At 35.6% G+C, this 20,096-nt stretch overlaps 1 long non-coding RNA gene across 5 annotated transcripts in view; it reads right to left on the bottom strand.

The window, feature by feature from the left end:
* LOC129785396 (uncharacterized) overlaps positions 1-20,096 on the bottom strand; it is a 322,564-nt gene that overhangs the window by 122,721 nt on the left and 179,747 nt on the right. For all 5 annotated transcript variants that reach the window (XR_008749444.1, XR_008749442.1, XR_008749443.1 and 2 more), the window contains exon 2: positions 14,717-14,778. This is a non-coding gene — a long non-coding RNA (uncharacterized LOC129785396). The remainder of the gene's footprint in view (positions 1-14,716; positions 14,779-20,096) is intronic.

The following is a 20,096-nucleotide window of genomic DNA, read 5'->3' as shown; positions in this document are numbered from 1 at the left end:
CACCTGCATTTCAGATATTATGTTCCTATTTGTAGGACTTACAAATGCATGCATAAGAATATATAAAAATAAATTCATTAAACAATAAAAAGCTAAGTGCAATCTCTACTTTTCTACTCCTTCCAGTCCTATCCTTTGATAATATCTCTGCTTAATAATATCCCCCCAAAAGCTGTTCACAGTGAAGTTATATTATATCCAACACACACATTTCCTTCACTAAGAAAGCTCGTAAAGACTCATAACAGATTCAACTCTTCTTAGATAAGAAGGTTGTGGTGAGATGCATCTACCACCTATCATTCTGCACAGCAAAGGAAATGGGTTATTTCTCTGTCTCTATGGGGATTTTAATATTATCACAAACAACCAATACTTCCAACGTTTATGTTCAAAGCCAGAAATAAGATGATAAAACTGTATTTTCAATACCTTTAACAAACCCAAATAACCAAAAATAAAAGGAGGGAAATTGATGCAAATGGCATGAACAAAGAAGGAATCTCTTAAGGACAATCAGAGAGCAGGAAACATTATATAATTGCAGAAAGCTTTTTACAAAAAATTGGTCTTAGAGGAACTGGGACAGCTGAAAGCACAGTCAGGTAGACAAATTGAAATGAAAATAAAGAAAAAAACGACACACACATATACACAAAAAAAAATCCCAAACAAACACCAAAGCAACAAAACCCACAAAAAGACTCCATAGGAGGCCCTGTACAAAGCTGTTGAGGACAAAAAAAGCTGTAGCCTACCAATAGCACAGAAAAGTGACAAGAGGAAAAGTTACATATCAGTCAAGCATTTTTGGAACAATAGGCTATTTTTAAAATGGGAATTACCCCCAAAGCATAAGGATCATTCCATCTATGAACCACGGAGAAACCTGACATCAGGAAGGAACCAAGACTTTAAGATAATAGACAATTCCATATTAACAACTGTAATTTCACATCTGCGTATCAAGTGTTTTTCTTGGTATCTTTGGAGTAAAGGTTTGAAGTTGAAAACTCTTGTAAGAAAAAAAGAAATGCCCTTGAACATTAATAGGGAAAAAAAATTATGAATTGCATTGGTTAACTTAAGTGTTAGTGACACCAGAAGTAATGGAAACACCCTCAAATGATTATTGAAATATGCTGGAGAAATACTATTGCCAGATGGTATAAGTCATTGCTTAGGAAGCGAGACAGAAATGGGAAAATAAAATCCTGGCCAGTTTTTTTTAACAGCATATATAAAAAACTTGGTCAGGATGATAGAAGAAATCTGATTTCCACAAGGATTTTGTTAGAAATGACATATCTTTCAAATTACACAACAGAGTGATGTGAAGAAAAAATGAAAGAGAAGAGAACAATTATGACAAAATGTGTGCAGAACTTATATCATCTTTAAACTCACTGGTGAGGCAGCTAGATTCTTAATTAGAATTCAATCATCACGGATTTTCCATCTGCTGTTGGGAGGTCTGTATTCCAGGTAGATTCAAAGGAGGAAAAAAAGCCCCAAATCCAAACCCAAGAACATATATTGTTCAATGTTGGTAGTACAGTACATTCTTCCTAGCTTAAAGGTATAAATTCATTATGCAGTCTAATCTGTCAAGAGATCATTAGATTTAAGTCAGCATCTGATTTGAACCAAACCCATTGAACACAAGCAACTGGAGTGAGAGTCAGTCCTCAGGTTTGCTGTGGACCATCTTTTGATTGGTGAAAAAACCACTTAACCTCATCTGTAAAACCCTCTCCTCTGTTTCTGAACAACAGTGGATCTGGATACTGTAAACATAGTAGACTGCTAAAACATGGATAAAACCACACAGCATCAGCAACAAAATTTATTCTTGGAATTTTGATTGTTATGACTGGAAAAGGCCAGGCAAGAGCTAGGGAATCCTCACTTCTATTCCACTATTCTGACCATCCCTTTTTAGGAATAACAGCACATGACAGCTGTTCCAACACTTTAAGCCAAGAAGAGAAAATTAGGTAAGAACTAAGCATGAATGCAAAAAAAAGTTTTCAGTGTTTTCATAGGCAGCTAAGCAGAGGTTCCCAGTTTTGAAAAGTTTGCCTAGAATAGCAAATAAGAAATCTGTAAAAGGTGAAGGGAGAAGAGTACACTGGTTTGTCCTCCCATTTTTCAACATCTTCAGAAAGCTGAGTGCTGATCAGCCCTATAATATACAGTTAATAGGACTGGAGTAAAAACCAAGAAATAAATCTCATCAGTTATTGTCAGGTTATTATTTTATGGGCTGCATATTTTTTTCTGTTTTAATATGGGAAGCTTTATTATATCACTAGGACAGTGTGAAAATTTCCAGCACTTGAGGCTGTTCTGTTAAAGATATTTTTTTTTTTCCCAGAAGGTTGTGTGACAATGCCATTCAAAAGACACAGCTGGCATCATAGCTCTATACGTAAACATAGCAGTCAGACTTTCACAGCTTGTGCTTGGTTTTTTGTTTAATTTCTACTTCTTTGACTTTGTCTCATACCAGGAATATCAAACAGTTATCCCCTCACAAAACAAAACAGCAAAAAAACCTGCCTTGGAGCAAAGGAAACAACAATATCCAAACCACATAAGTAGATGTGTTAGACAGGCTTCATTCTCATCCAGCTGTCTTAAAACAAGAAAAACATAATTGTAAACAAAGACATTGAAGAGAAAAAAAAAAAAAAGGTGCCCCATCAACTGGAATGGGGCAACTGGAATGAAAATTTGCCCATTTAAGTGTTACATGTAGAAAGCTTAATCAAAGGGTCAGGGCACATGCTCAGAGGGGAACCCGATCCAGGGTCACCAGACTGTAAGTTGGGGTCCAAATCAACCGTAACACAGCATCCAACTCTTGATAATAATGACAAAAGGGAAAATATCTTTTCAGAGTTGAAGCCTTGTATCCAAAAGCTATTCTCCTATGTATCCAAAATTACAGCTATTAATTTTGCTACAGGCTTGCAAGTACACCAGTAGAGCTGTCTGGAACAGAAATTAACTTTTTCTCCTCTATATTGGCCCACAGAAGACAGTATTGACCAAATGTCCCTTTGGCTCAGAATAGGTCTGAAAAAATGTCATTATTGGAGATTCTATGAACCTAACCTTCCAGCAGAGTAAGCTGACTGCCAGGCTTCTGGGAATAGCATGAAAGATATAGAAACATCTACCATTTTATGAATACTGGCTTAAAAAAAAATCTGATAACTCCAGCTTTAGATATAAAGTGTTATTCTGTGAATAAAATGGATAATTTAAAAATATAGGTGACTTGCCATCTTCTTGGTTCTCAGCTGCATTGGAAATTTTTTTCCTTAAGCTGAAGTAGCAGTTAGACTGAAAATGTGAGAAATTCTGACATTGCATTACATTGACATATAATTCATTGTCATACACAGACCATCAAATCAAGGCTGTGGTAAACTTTTGCAATACCTAGTAGAAGTCGTAAAGACCTAAACCAAAAGACTGCAATTTAAGGATGTAACTGAAATAACAAATGAATCCAAAAAGCTGTCAAGAAAATGATGAGCTTCACGTCAGCACAGAATACAATTTCTCAGCTACCTAAGAAGCAAAGTAAATTGCATTAATCTTGTTAAAGTTATTGAAATGGTGAAACTTAAAACCTGACAGGGTATGCATAGCTGTTACCAAGTGTTACAATTGCTTAATGTATTTATGTTTCATGACAAATAAACCTTATTAGTATGTATTTCTAATAAATTTGATCCTGTTTAAAATTCAAATTGAATTTAACTAAAATGCACTTTATTTCTGTGTGATTCTCACAGTTAAAAAAAAATATCGTTACAGAAGTTTGTCCCCTTTGACCAGAGTTTGAGTCAGAACTGCAATGGGTAAAATGATCTTGGCTTTGTCTCAGATCATTCTGAATTTGAAACCAGGAAGAGAACAGCTGTCCAGAGAAGAAACTCAAGAGCAGAGGAAGGAGTCTTTATCTATAAAGACCTGGATTGAAGTGTCACCCTTGACTTCAAACACGGAAATAGAGCATCTGACTATGAAAAAATTCTGAATCTGAGCTAATCCTACAGCAATCTGAATATTCAGAGAATGAACTCCTCAGCAGGCAGTAAACTAGAGTGTGATCTGACTTTCTTCCAGGACTGATGGAAGAAGAATGGAGCTTGTCAGAAGGGAGAGAAAAGTGACCAACTATCACTTTTCTCAAAGGCAGAATACCTTTTGAAATAGTACAATAGGAATAGCATTGGAAACACTCTGAGAGCAAGAAGGCTGGAACATATAGTCTCAGTAGTCACTTGGACAAGTGTCCAGTCATATTTACCAGGAGATTTGTGTGTTGTTTTCTGAGTTTGAGGAAAAACATATGCTGGCAAAGAGAACACTGGGTGTCAGTTTTCTACCTGAACTCACACACAAAAATTATAATCTCTGTCCTTTCCTTTCCTACTATCAATGCAAACGTAACACTGACAGGCTTTAAGCTGCTAAAATTCTTTAACTGTGTACACTCTTTCTTAAATTCTTCCCCTCTTGCTACATATTTAAAATTCAACCAAATGCAGCTATAATAGTGTGTTTATCATACAATGTTGCCATTCAGCCAGATCTGCATATCAAGCAAAAGAGGTGGAGTAGTTTAATCACTTGTTCTGGCATGCAAGAGATTAATGTTAATTACAGTCTTCCAAGTACCATTTAGCTTTTTAGCCACTCTGGTGCTGATTACTTTGTAGCACTTTTGTGCAAGGACCTTGTTTTACATTTATTTACAGTATATGAAACCCTCTAAACATGTCTTGTGTGTTTTGAACCACAAGCCAAATGATACGTATGGAATGCATAAAACAAAGTTGGAATCTATTTACTGCTAAAATATATCAGTTAATGTATAGGCATATCTTATTTAAAGCCTCTGCACAGAACAATATGCAAGTCTAGAATTAACAAGCAGTTAATTAAAGTGCCAAAGTATATCTAAGAGACAGAAGGCTAACTATCTTAAATTAACACAAGTTTTAGAAGCACTTCTTTGTCATTACCCTTCCAAAGCCTGAAGAGACAAGGAGATCTGCAAACTGAGTATACCAATCTCTCTTCCAAAGCAACTATTCTATTGGGGGGGGGGGGGGGGGGGGGGAGTGGGGGGAATCAGACAAAACCAGTACTTTCAGCTCTGCCAAAAGCAGTACACAAATAATGTTCTGTGTGTTTAAACAGACACAGCCATATAAAACTAATTCAGAGTAGATTCATTTCAAAGCAGTGGCATTTCTACCTTTCATTTTCTAGGGAGTCAGAAACCATAATAATTAGCATGACAAAGAAAACTGAAGAGCTATTCTCAGATGCTGATTTATAGTCAGCTATCATCAGCCAACCAGCAAAAAAAAAATTACTCCCCACCTATATTTGGACTCATACAGAAATGCTTACATTCTGATTGCAAAACTGAAATAATCTACATGCCCTAGCAACTAGAAGTGAGATGCTGTTAGCATGTTACAGGAAAAGAGTTGGATAGAACAAGCTACAACTTTAAAGTTTAATGGTTTTAGGGAACATATATGAGATTTTGTTCTCTATGAAGAAACCAACCAAATAAAGTTCTCATCAAGAGTAATTTAATCCAGATCAAGAAAAACATTGTGATTTTGTGATGATGGAAAACATTTCCAAAAGGAAAATAGTATTTTGGAAAAGCATAAGAAAAATGGATGCATTGGAAAGAATTCATGGGAGGATTAGGAGAGAAAGTGAATACAATTAAAAAATCCAGTTCATTTTATTTTGAGAAGTATGGGCCACAAGAAGTATTCATATGTCGTAGCTGAAGGAAGGAGCTTGTCAGTATCATGCAAGTTTATCCAATACAGAAATAAAATACCTAATCCCAGATAATGAAGTCTAAGAAGTAATTTTAGGAGAACAGCTTCCAGCATTAGATTAAATAATCCAGAATAAACAGCAACAAATAAAATCAAATGAGAAAATGGTTCATACCATAAATAAGACTGAAGTCACTTTTCATACAGCTGGAAATGTCAGCAGGGGAAAAAAAAAGTAAAAGAAAAAACAGTGTAATAAACGGGGACTATACACCAAACTTAACATCTATCAACTGCTGATATTGATCAGGTATACAAATCACATTGTGAGACACTGCAGGATGTAGAACTGGTAGCTTGTGTAATCACAGAAAAAAAATATTGTAGAGTGAGTAAGAAGGCAGAGGAAGTATCACCAGATATCACCATCTCAGTCTAGCAAAGAGAAGACTGAAGGGACACAAAATAAGAGCCTTCAAATATCACTTCAGCAAAATAAAAGGGGAAGATGAAGTCTCTAACACTGATAAGAAAATATCAACCATGTTTATGTTGCAGCAAGAAAGGTTCAAAACAGACATCAGGAAAAGCCTTCTTAAAGAAAGGTAAGAAATGGAATATATACTTTATAAAGTTTGAAAGATTTCTTACACTGAAGTGGGAGTTCATGTTACCTTAAAATCTCAGAGCTCTGTTTCTGTCCATTTTCCCAGTAATTAACATCAGAAAAAATAATTCTACTCCACAAACTAAACAGATACTTCAAGTCAATAGTATAAAATTTAAAAAGTCTCATTATTTTTATATATATGTTTGTATATATATATACATATACACACACACACACACATATATATATATGTATATATTTGGAACATAAATGAAAATAAGATGGACCCTAAGCAGCTGTCTTACAGCTAACTCATGTCAGCCTAGCTGGGTTTCCATAATATTCCAGATAACTTTTTTTAACTAAAGGGTATTTGTTGAGGTGCAGCATTGCTAAATTTTCTTTCTTTTTTATTAATTACAGCATAGACTTCTCATAGGAAATGCTCTTATTCGCTATTCGTCATTCACCAGTATCAGGGCAATAAAATCTGATGAAATAACACCAAAAAAACCCCAAATTGCACAGACACTTCTGTGAATTTTGACATGCTTTTTTCTTCAACAATGCACTTAGCAATGAAAACAAGAATACATTTCTGTAGCTCTGTCACAATAGAATACCCATTTGTTGAGATGGCATGTTAAAGACATAGCATATTAATCATTTAGACTGTTCGAAGCCATAAAGAAAAATATCTATTTGATTAAGTTTCTTAATATAAAAGAAATAATGCAACTGCCAGCAACACCTAGCTCAATAACATTTAAAATAGTCTGTAAAAGACTTCCATTGAGTACATGAACTGCAACTGTTCCATCAGCGAGAGTTATAGCTACAAGGACAGCACTAAACTGTCTAAGGCACGTCTTAATTGTTTGATGTAAAAGGAGCCCCAAACATCTATCTTAAATGGGTATACCAGTCTGGTACGTCTCCTCACCCAGAAGGTCAGCTTTGCAGTCTGTATAATCTCACCCTTACAAGGAGTTTCTCATCTCTGCGTGATGTTTCCTTTACAACTTTGGCAAAGTAAAAGGTGTTAGCTATGTCAATCAGCCCTCATAGAGTTCAACCATCTCATGGTTAACAGAGGAATTTTAGCTACACTTTGAACAGAAGACGAGAATGGAAAATGACGTTTCTGAAATGTAGGGGTGTCTTACTCTAATCGCTGGCATTGGGGCTTAACAATTGGCACAACAAGCTTGGAAAGGTGTTCTGGCCAAGTGAACTTCTCTTTTAGCCAGTGCAAGGAAAAATCAAAACCATTAGGTCTATCTAATTTTTGTCACATTGCTTCAAATTAATTTTCATTTACTGTACCTGTCCCTCCCAGAAGACAATCCATAGTGATTGTCTATGTGTATCTACACCTGTGGTACAGATTGACTTTACAAAACACCCATCCCCTAGTCTACAAGCAAAGTCAGAGGTTTCAGTGTGCAATCATCGATGATCAGTGTTTAAACAATCAATGTCTCAGATAGCGTTTCCTCCTCTAAAACCAGCAGTATAAATATTTGGAAAACTTGGTGAGTGTTCTGACTGCAGCAGAAGTTTGTGGGAAGAGAAAAACTGAGATGGAAACTGGCAAAGATCATTAATACAAGATTCTGAAAGAAATAATGCCTAAAGGTTAGCTGCTGCAAGAATAAATTGCCCCTAGAGGGGACAGATTCTAGTTATGGAGAAATGAGCTATCACTTTTGCATAGCTTAATTTATAAAAGAAACAATTTTCAGAGCCTAGAGTTATTTATAGAGAGATAGCACAAAAAATATGTCCAGCTGTTAATAATCATGAAAGAGAACAAGGAGGTGTAATGGTCAGTTATCTATCAAGAGATAATGTAGGATGAAACATATCTTTTGTTTAATTTCGCAGACTGTCACACACTTGTAATATAAAGAGAATTTCAAAGGTTGGAATATTTATTCACTTAGAATTGGTAAGATTATCATATCCATTACTGAAGCCAGTATGTCATTTGTGGAAGTACAGTGCAGTATGTACTAGAATAATGTCAATGAGATCTGTGAAAATTACCTGAAATGCACATTTTCAAAGGCTGCTAATAATAATAAGGTACTCTCCCAGTCAAAGTAATCCTTGAGAAAGAAACAAACCTTCCAGAGGGAGGGAGGAGATGCAGTACACTTGGCAAGGCCAGGAACATCTCATAGAAGAAAACACTGCTGACCTTGTTTTCCTTCCCAAAGGAGACAAAGACCAAAGTATTAAGACATTCTCCAGTGTACTGCACTGCCACAAAAAAGAAGCCCTTGGCTTGTTCTCCCTAACATGTCCTAAATGGAGTTCCAATCTGATAGTGAGGTGATGTTTTTGTACGTGTATATATCATGTTGGTGCACAGGTGTCCATGGACAGTGTTTGTTAAAAGAAAAAATAATCAATGCCTTGAGATAGGGTAAGACTTACTCAGGGAATAAAGCCTCTCAAGCAGGATGGTCAGGCGTTGTCTGGATGGTGACAGGAGTCACCATTGCAGGGGTCCAGCTGGATCAGGAGAGACTCCCTGAATCATCCAGCACTTCAAATATTCTGGCTGTGTACAGTAGAATATCTGCCATGGAGGGTGAGCTAAGCAGCTTACAATCAACAGTTTCTACTAAACCCCTCAAAGCAGGCATGAGTTACCACAACTTTCCTTCCCTTCTCCTCTCTTCCCTCCCTCTCATGGGTGTTAAAGTCCTATGAGAAATGAGGATAAATTTCCTCCAACAAACCCAACGCTTCCTTCTTTCCTGCTGACTGGCCGAGTTAGTCGTGCACTTCGGAGGCTGAGGCGGGTGAATGGAGGCAGAGATGGCAATTCTAGGTGAAGCATGTGAAAAATTTAGAGCTTCTCACAGGAAAGCTGCGTCAGGGCGCTGGACAGGTACCAAGACATGTTCTTTTGTTCAGGTGCAGCTCGGGACATAAGGCCCTGCTAGGCAGCAGCAGCTCTAGAACTACGTCAGGCAGACAGGTCAGTGGCAAACTTGGCCTAGGGAACAAAATGTCTTCCCAAGGTCAGTCCCTGACATTTCACGTAGGCTGTGTCAAGGCACAGGGCAGGCTGGCAGCTCCCTAGGGCCCGAGCAGGGGAGGGTCCCCCCAGGGCAGGGCTTGGCAGCTGGGGCCTGTCCCACTTCTCACCCACAGCAGGGGACAGCCCCAGCCCTCAGCATGTCCTGATGTCAGCCTCTCCTAGACCTGGCTCGCTGGAGCCCATGGCCGCACAGGGCAGGGCTGTGGGGAGCTGGAGGACATGGCTGGGGGGCATGGAAATGGTGTCCGGGGCCATGGACTGTGCGGGGAGGCACCCACAGCCATATGCTGCCAGGCACTACTACAGGAATAGTGCTCAGCTGTGGGAGAGGAGGATGGAGAATGTCTGACCAGTACTGATGGGAGATAAGAGAGAGGAGAATAGAGAGGAGAGATGTATGAGAGGAGGATGGAGAGTGTCTGATCTAACAAGAGATAAGAGAACAACCAGGTATTGTGACGGAAAGTAAGAAAGATAAACATGGTTACCTAGTAGTCAAAAGGTGTTTGCATGCTTGTAGTGATATACAGCTATGCAACACTATGAGTGGTTTCTGCCCTAAGCCTGGTGGTACATACAGCTGGAATTTGTATCTGGGCTCAGAGATATAAATATGAGCTTTTCTACACAATAAAGTGTCTCTGGTTGCACCACAACCAGAGTCTGTGCCTTCATACACCACACTCAGCTACTGTTCCTTCTGAAGCCGTCCTATGAAAAATGGAGGGATTCAGCTCCTTACTCTGTTGCCTTTTCAGGCTTTTAATTTCTTAAGACATATAGATATAAAATAAAATAATGAGTAGCCGACAAGTTATTTTAGAATAATTGCCTAAGGTTACTACCATTTTGTCTGTCAAGGAATAGTGTAATCATTGCTGAAAGGAAAAAGCAGTCAAATTGCAGAAAGCTGCTAGAAGCAAGTTAGTGCATGATAAAAATGTTAAACCTGAATTATTTTCTAATACTCTTTCCCCCATACTCATGATGAATTTCAGTACATAATCTGCCAGTGTCTGTTCATATGAAAATCTAAAGATTAAAAACACAATACAGTAACACAGATGTCACTGTAGAAGACTTCATTGACATTTAAGTAATAAAAGCATAGCCTTTTACTTCAACAGACTCTGACATTATTATAATTCTGTCCTGGTTAACCACAAAATATGAGTTATTACATATTTTAACCAGGTCAGCTGTGCTAGAATGAGGATTTTAAAACAACCAGAAAGAACTTCAGTAGATTACAGAAATCACATTCAGGATTTCATAGGTCTGAACAGCAAAAATAATTATCGAGTCCTTTTAAAGAGCTCGTGAATGCAAAGTGTGGATGTAATGATTATATATTAGAGTCAAAGAACAGAAAAGATTTGAGGATTTTTATTTTTTTTTTAGCTCCTTGAAGTATATTTTCTTTTCACTTTTGAGGCAAGACAACTAGATTAGGGCACATCTTAGATAAAATACTTTGCCAGGCAAGCAGCCTCCAACCAGTCATCTCTGCATAGTACAGTCTTGCACTGTGTTAAGAAGCAGCTGAAAGACACATGTTGAGGGAATCACAGTCACAATCTTCAGCGTATTAATATGCTTTGCATGCTGCATTAGGATGGCAAAAGTTCAACACTCAGTCAGATCAAACACATTTTTGTTATTTACTGTTCCTGGTGTTACTACTTGCGACAGCAAACAGCCCTATTGTAAGTAACCCTCCCAGTGATTAGAAAATTGAAGTAACTTTTAATCTTGAATCCCACCACACTATGACTTGCATTAATGGTTTGCTAGGTTACCCTGCTGTGCTGCAACACAGCCTAACACAACCTCTGTCACCTCTGCCAACTCTGCTACAACAAGGTACTGAAAAACACCCTTATTAACTGATGCAGGAGGAAAACAGAGAAAAATGTTCTGATATGGACCAAACCCATACAGCACGTCTTGTGCTTCTGGAAAGTAAACACCACCATGTTCTCAGACATGAGAGAATTAATTTAGTGAGTGTAACATAGCTATTCATATAAAGCAGGATTTGACAATTTGCTTTTCTAAATAACCATACTTTCTACTAAATCAACAAAACTAGTGAATGTACAGGTTACACAGCTACATGATTAGGAGCACTATAGCCTGGGCCCAGTAAACTCAGTGCTTTACTATAGCAAAAACCATTCCAATCGGATGAGGAACAGTGTCAACATAAGCAGTAGCTTGAGTAGCTTGGGTACTATTGCAAACTCTGGTTGTGATGTAGCTAAGTTGTCATCATGGCAATCACTGTATACACAGCCAAATAATCCACCATTTACAATATTTCCTTCTAGATGAGGGATGATTTTGGTTAATTGTTGGTCATCCATTTGAGTTGGATACTCTTCGGGACAATGGAGCGCCTGAAAGCAGGAGTACCAGAATTGTTCTACGATAAAATTAGTGTAAAAGTTTACGTTTCTTAGGCATATGTTAAGTCAACTGTTGCTGAGGAGTTAAAATGTGAACATAGAGCAGAAGTAGAACTCAGTCAAGTTTCACATCATAGTTGAAAAATCTAGGTTTTGCAGTAAAACTAGCTTTGACAAAAGTGTCATAAATTATACATTAAACTACCTATTTAAAAAAACCAAAAAGCAACCAACACACAACAATAAACCATCATTTATGGTAAGTGCTTTCTATTGAAATGTTATCTATTACCTCTGTAATTTTACAGCCTGAAAATGCATCTTATCAACCTACAGTATTTCAATATCTCTTTTAATATCCTTTCTAAAGTACCAAAAGGGAAACAATGTAGTCACAAAGTACAGTAAATTTGAATTAATGAGAAGAGTGTAGAAGGTCTTTCCTGCGGCATAACGCTACTCTTTTAGAAGCTATCCCATATTATAACATATTGCACATAACCACAGAAATTCATAACGATACACCAAGAATGGAAATTCTTTTTTGCCCGTAAGTTCTTTTACTTGCATTCCTCACCACACACATTCTGCCTTTGGAGCGTGAATTGCTGTGAAATAAGAAAACCCTCTGCAAAGTGGCAGATTAGAAACACTGTATGTATGGTCCTAAAATTAATGTATTGCAGCTATCTAAAAGGCTCACCTTCCTCTTCTTTCTGTAGTGGCAGGATCTATGTCAGAAACTTCTCTAATCTTCACACCCAGATTGGTAAAGCCATGGTGCAGATACCACCGTATTTCTCACTCAGCCCCTCACACCTCAATATTTATCCAGGATATTACCCAATGTTTTATTCCTATAATAACTTTTATTCTTGGTTTGAGATGTAATATTTCAACTGCATGTCCCAGTATGAAATAAAACTCTGCAGAATTTTGCCACAAAGACCAGAACTTGAATTGCATGTCTTGTCTCTCTGTTTCCTTCCAAACATCAATGTTTTGTCTTCAGACCTTCTTCATATGATACTTTGGTTTCAGTAAGATCTGAAAAGCCCAATTTGAATTCCAGTATGCTCTTGAAGGCAAAGTCAGAAGTACGTTAATATTTTCTCCAGTGTCACAGCTTACCCTTGCAAGGAAATATGTTTGAAAACTTTTCCTTCACTAAGTTGTCACAGTAAGTGATCCAAAAATGAAGGTATAATGACAATACTGAAAAAAATTATCTGTTAGAATGATTATTATACCAGTATACCAATACCAACATGTAGTTTCTTCATGTCCCCACTCCTTTCTTATCTGTTGTCCCTCATCTTTTAACTTCAAACAGTTAAGGACAGACCTTCTTGTATAAGCTGTAGAGAATCTAGGAAAGGACAGCTGTATTCACTAATTCTAATATATAAGAATAATCATCAGCTGCTTGGGGAACATTTTCCTAACATGAACATGCAAGAGGGATATCCCAGCAATCCCTGTTTCAGCAAAGCAATTAATAATAATAATAAAAAACCCCTTCTAGTTCGTACTAATCACTGACCCACAACTGGAAAGAAAAAAAAGAGTTTGCAACTTATTTTCCTTATCATCAGGTCACACAAAATAGACGCAAACCAGTCCTGCACAAAAATGTAAAACTGTAAATACTGTGGGACAAGGAATTTGATCACTGACAAACTGAATCAAATCATTCAAGGGAAACACACACATACCCAAATAATAAACCCTCAAACATACAAAGTTTAATGATAAGGCTAATTTGTTTGATATTACAGAGTTTGGTAACAATTACAGCTATGAAGGAAAGATGTTTCTGACTTTCAGTTACCTAAATATTTTCTCTTTTATAATAAAGCCCAACTGTCATTGAGTAAGGTTATGGCACTTTCACTAACAAAGATAGTGTATAACAGGCAATCATTACTACAGTGACAAGACTGAATACATATTACACTGGAAGTTCATCTAATGAAATACCAAGTTTTAACTGTCTTCCCCTAAATAATGTTCATGCCATTACATCTAGAAAATATTAAACTGCCTGGAAAGTCCATGGCTTACTTCATTTGGTAGACTGAGAAATCCATCAGCACAGCATGTCAACATCATAGAAAATTAATATACTATACATTAAAGTGAGAGACCACAATATGTTAAAAATTAATTAAATGGCTATGTTTCTAGTAAAACAACACGAAGAACTATTTTTTATTTTGTAGTCACTGACAGGAAAATATAGAATACAGTCAGACATGCATTTGAAGTAAATTACAAAATAAAGCAACAAGGAACATATATTGCCTATAAATTAGGGTTGTTTTTTTTTTCTCTCTCCAGCACAGCAAAGTCAAATAGCTAGATATAAACTCTCTTCTTTATTCAACACTTTCTATGGCTTACCTAGGAATAGTCCCCACTTACTTAACTGTCTCTTATGTATGACTTCTACAGCATTTAGATCCTCTTTAGATTGTAGAAGCCATTTAGGGTGTTAGAGTACAGGGGTTTAAGAGTTCAATTCAGAGACCAGATGTCTTTGTGAAGCTAATCCCTAAATACCTTGGTATATGAAAAAGAATTCATTCTGAAGATACAATTCCATATCCAAAATTTTCTAGTCCATTCTGCTCTCACACAGAAAATATTGAATGTAGCAAGATTATATTTGTGGAACTGAAAACAAAGAACCATGGAAAATGTGCTTCTTGTTTTATGTATTTGACAAATCTAGTTGTGTTTTCACACACAACACACCCTCACCATAGATGAGTATTACACAAAAATGAAACTGAAATAGATTTCTACTCACACTTTGGTGTCAGTCACCTTCCAGCCTGGCTTGGTCTGCTGGTCATCTCTCATATTCACTCCCTAAATGGAATATTGAAAGAAATGGTTAATTTTGTAACTCAGAAGTGTCACACAGCAGAACTGAGATCAAATCAGGTTTTCATACCCCCAGTTATCAGCCACAGGCATTTTTGCAACGTCAAAGCCCTAAAAGTTTCAGTATTTAAATCAAATATTACCAGTGTAATCATTTGGTTACATCTGGTCTTAAGCATTCCAAAATTTTCTATTTGGAAAGAAGGAAAATTTCCTTATATACTTGTTTGCTTATAGAGAAGAATTAATGCACATGGAAAATCTTTGAACTATCAATAAATTGGTTTATTTTTATTAATACAGATTATCACTATGTAATGACCACGACCTCCAGTTACAAAACCTAATTCTTTCAATAATTGTCATGATGGTGCCTTAAAATGTCAATAATGAAATTTTTTAGTTGTCTTTAAAATAATAAGAATGAAGATGCTGTTTCATATTCTACATTATGAGAATCCCTTTGAATTTTCATGATTAAATAATGTAATTGTAACTAGCTTATTCAGAGAAAAGTCACTGGAAAGATTTGCTAACTTTAAGTCAGTCTTAGCATCAGATTCTCAGTGTGAACACTTATGACTCCAAATTAACCTCCCTACTACAACATTTGCTACTAATTTACAAATATTTCTGCAAGTATTCCAGGCAACATTTGTACTGGTTAAAGTATTCATAGAATACAGACAGATACATTTTTTTTTAAAATGTGAAGGCATTTGCAGGAAATATTTTGCAGTGCTTGTCCGTCAACCACTGACAAACACAATCATTTTAGGAACACAGAAGAGGATCCGAAGTCCTACTATAAATTACCCTTAATTCCTCCACCTCTTTCAAGCAACTTTTTTTGAAAGATTAATCCTTTTTTTAACATTGCTTGATATAATAAACCTTCAGGCTCGATTCTTGACTCTTAACTGGAAGTGCAGCATAACATTTAATTCATGACTTATATAACTTAAATACATGTTTTATCGGTAGATATTCTTTGCAGAAGCATAAACATTTTCATGAATGGTATTTACAGAATTAAGTTCTCTCTTCAACTGCTGATGCATCTCTTTAAATTAAATATGCAGTACTAAATTCCCAGAAAATATGAACTGACACTACTTCATTGACTTTAGTAGGTCAATATTTAAGTCCAATACCTAAGTATCAGGTCAGTTTTCAGTTGTTACTATTAGTAACAACTAGCAATGATCACAGGGACCATATGAAAGTTTAGGAAAATTCTTCCTTCAAGTCATTATCTCATCCTAATGATGTTTTGCTCTGCTGAACAAGATGATTGTTTTTAAACAAATATTATAGGAAAATACAGACTTGTGAAATTCCAACATTTTAAAAAATATCATTAATTGAATTATATTCTGAAGGTTTTCATTTTGTTTTTCCCTCACAGATTTCAGTTTAGGACCATTGAAACAAGAAATAATAATAAAAAATAAAATAAATGGACGTGGCATTGAAAATAACGCTGCTACTGTGGCAACATAAGGAAGAAACTACAGTTTCACTTTTCCCCAATTAACCCATCACTAATATTAACACATTCCTATGCAACATCTGGATTTAGAAAAAATATTTCATAAAAGAGATTTAATCAGTTCTAAGCACCATATTAAAATACCATGAATTTCTATTGAAAAATCATTCTAAAGGAAAAACCAAAATCATTCTGAACTTCAGTGTTAACAAAATTGTTTTAATTTAGAAACTTATCTTTGCCAAAAGCCTCATCTTTCAGAAATGTACAATAGTATTTCAGTTTCTTTAGCTTACTTGACTTGCTTTTTTCATAAACATAAAATGTCAGAGAAGCAGAAAAGTCAAGGTTTCCCTATATTTATTTTTAGATTCTACTCAACTTTACTAGTGCAATAATGGCTGTTATAATCTACTGAGAATTGATCTTTTGTGTTTGCACATCAGGTGTAGGGTTGAAGATAAAAGGGAGTGAAAATTTTAGTCACGGCAGGGTATGTTGTTTAGCTAAAAGCATATTGGGCTGCAGTAATGTAAAAAAAGTCACAGAACCACCGTTACATACCTACTCAAAAGTCCACTACCTCCTCTTTGTACTTGTATTTATAAGGGAAGGTCCCGCACCTGAATAACCTCAATTCAAAATCTAAACTATTTCCTGTCAGAATATCTTTCAGCTTCATTTTTAGTTTTAAAGGATAAGGACCCACACTTTAAAATGCCAGACTGAGGCATCTCCTGTCCTCTTTGTATTTTTCGCAAGCAAAAGACTGCTTATCTTGTTCTGTTGCAGCTGTTAGTCTTCTAATCTGTTTGCATATTTCTCCATTTTAATTGTAAAAATGTGTGTCCTGTCTTTAGAACATGTTCTAATCTGTATTACTTACTCTATTCCAAAATATCTATGCATTTCATTTTCCAGAGTAAATAAAAAATAAACAACACTGATGATTACAAAATGGAAATTATGAAGCATGGCATAATTATCATTCACCAGACTTGCTGAATGTGACATTCAAAAATGAAGTTTCAAACACCAACTGCTTTATAATAAAATTAAAATGTATGTATGGTTATTGGAAAAACATATACTTCTTGGTTAAATGTAAATAAAATTATACATGAGTAATACCACACCTATGGGAAAATTCATGCATTTACCATAAATTAGTTCACATTAAACACATAAAAGCTATTTGTAAGATAATCACTGAGCTACAGCTTACTTTTCTGTAGACACTGTATGAGCTGCCTATAAACTTGCTTTTCTGGTCAATCTAATAACATCTAAAGGTCATCGGACAGTACGGATCTTTCCCTTGCTTGATATAAGTTATAGCCTTCTAGCAGCTGGATGGTCAATGGTGCATGGAAGTGAGTAGCTGAAATAATTCATATTGACTTGAAAGAGCTGTAGGTATAACAACACCTTCACCAAAGTAAAATTTAAAAGTCTTTCCATTGATACTGACTTGATAAGAAAAGCAAGGGCACAGGAGAGTGGTAAAAAGCCTACAGAATAGCCGACGTTTTACATATGTCTTGTAAATGGCTTTTACATGTTACAAAAGCTTAATAATATGCAAGTTACAGTAACTACATGTCCTTTTCCTTAACTATGACATTGTTCCAATATATTGGGTTTTTCATAGCATTTAATTTGAATAAAGCAAATTGTTTTTGTTAAAGGTACTAATATAACAAAGACCACAGCGGATCATTTCCACATTTATCTGGTTGACTGCTCTGACATGATGAATAGCATGTAATTTCAGATTTAAACATCAAGCAACTCTAGACCATGTGACAACAAAAAATTAGAAGAAATGGTTACGTGCTCAACTTGAACAAACTAAGCATGAGTCTTCTATGGAAGACATAGTATAAAAAGACATCCTAGAGAGAATAGAACTACATTTGACTGATACTAAATATGGGCATGAGATTGTGAAAAACTGGATTAATGTTAATAACAGAGCAGCAGAATGTACCAGGAACACTGCAAGCTTTTGTGTTTCACACCCCCCCCCGAACTGCTGAAACATATCATGACAACACTGATTAAAGAATGAAAAAATCCATATACTGTGCAGCAGGAAATTCTACATTTAATGAAGAAATCATAAATGAAACCAGAAATAAAATTAATACCATTAGTATGGCATAAAGGTCTACCCTTAGCTCCATTAAAAATTTCACACTAAACAATACATAACAATCCTAGATAACGATCTCCTTGACTACATGAAAGTTTTGCCTGCAAGGAGGCAGAAGAAATGACCAAAAAATAAAAAAAAGTAGCATCAATCTGACAAAAGGAAAAAAGGCAAAAGAAAATCAAATCTTAAGGAATACAACCTGAACATTTAATTTTTACAAAATACAAGGAATAATTTCCACGTCAAATTCTTGTGTCATTACCCACAGATTTGCATATAACTTTCCTGGTCATATTTTGAAAGATTACACAACAGAAAAAAGTTCAACTTCATGCAGTTTTACTTGCCATCCGCATCTTGGAAATCTCTCAGGATAAATGCCTATATAGGTTCCCCCCAGCTTCTCAATAGAGAAAATATAATCTGTTGTAACAGCAGGTGATCAAACAATCATAACACACTAATACCAGATTCTCTAACGTGTAGTTAGTTACTGGAGATTGCTAATGATACTACTTTTATACTGGTGGCATAAGGGTAGCAAAAAAAAAGAAAAAAAAAAAAAGAAAAAAAAAAAGAAAAAAAGAAAGAACCTTCCTCTACATGAAAGCCAATGTTTTGAGCCAGAGAGAAAACGCCATATGGAAAATTGTTTTCTTCTGCATCGTGATCAAACAATTTCTAAATGATGTTAAAAGCTTCTGATGATTTAGAGATTATTTTAGTAGACATTCCTATACATGGTAGGCACTCCCATATTCTTGATGCAATTTCTAATCAGCTATTTTTTTAAATTATTAATCATATGCTTATATTTCTAACACACATTGCTTTTGCAGGGACTAGCACAAAATTTGGCATAAAAATTCTTCTTAATATTTACTGGAAGAGTTTTCTGCACCTTGTATAAAGTGTATCTGTAACCTATTCTATACTACATTTTTCATCTAGGTTACATTTATCATTTAATATCACAGCATGAAACATCCTTAATATCTGCTTAGCATTTTTTTGAATGTGTTCTTCAAACACTTTTGTTAAACTACAGAAGGTAAGTCTGTATTTAACCTTTTATTTCACCATAGGAATTCTCTAAGTTTTCTGTTGGAGATAACAGTTTGGCTTCCCTTACATCTCCCTTGAAACAATCAAAATAAAGTTTTAAGGCTTGTGTAGACATCTGATGAAAACAGCCATATATTCAAGAGTGTTCAGATCCTAGCAGCTCCTATTTTGCTGCAATGTTCCAAATGTTTTTGAAAATTTTCAAATTCCAGATCTAAAGAGAATACAAATACAGAACGGGAAGTTCAATGTAAAGTTCTACTTGTAGTTTTTTTCAAATGTTAAGTACAATACAAATACAAAGACAATTAAATAAAACAGTCACTGTTTTTCATGGAATAGTGTGTGTTAACTGTAAAGGACTAATTAAATATTTTTTTTCTTGAATTAGTTATGAAAATATGGTGGTATACCACAACTATACAGCAATAACAAACCTTTGCAAAGTGGTTTTCTGTGCAGGGTGAAGAGAGAAATTTTTGTGGTCATAACAACAGTAATATATTCTTAGCCAGAACTAATTTTGTTCTTTGGGGTTTTTTCCCTCATCTGTTTTTAACGTTGCCATTGGAAATGACAAAGTGGTTT

This window comes from Falco peregrinus, chromosome 12 (genome assembly GCF_023634155.1).
Source record: "Falco peregrinus isolate bFalPer1 chromosome 12, bFalPer1.pri, whole genome shotgun sequence".
NCBI lineage: Eukaryota > Metazoa > Chordata > Aves > Falconiformes > Falconidae > Falco > Falco peregrinus.
This window is presented reverse-complemented; position numbering and strand designations above follow the sequence as displayed.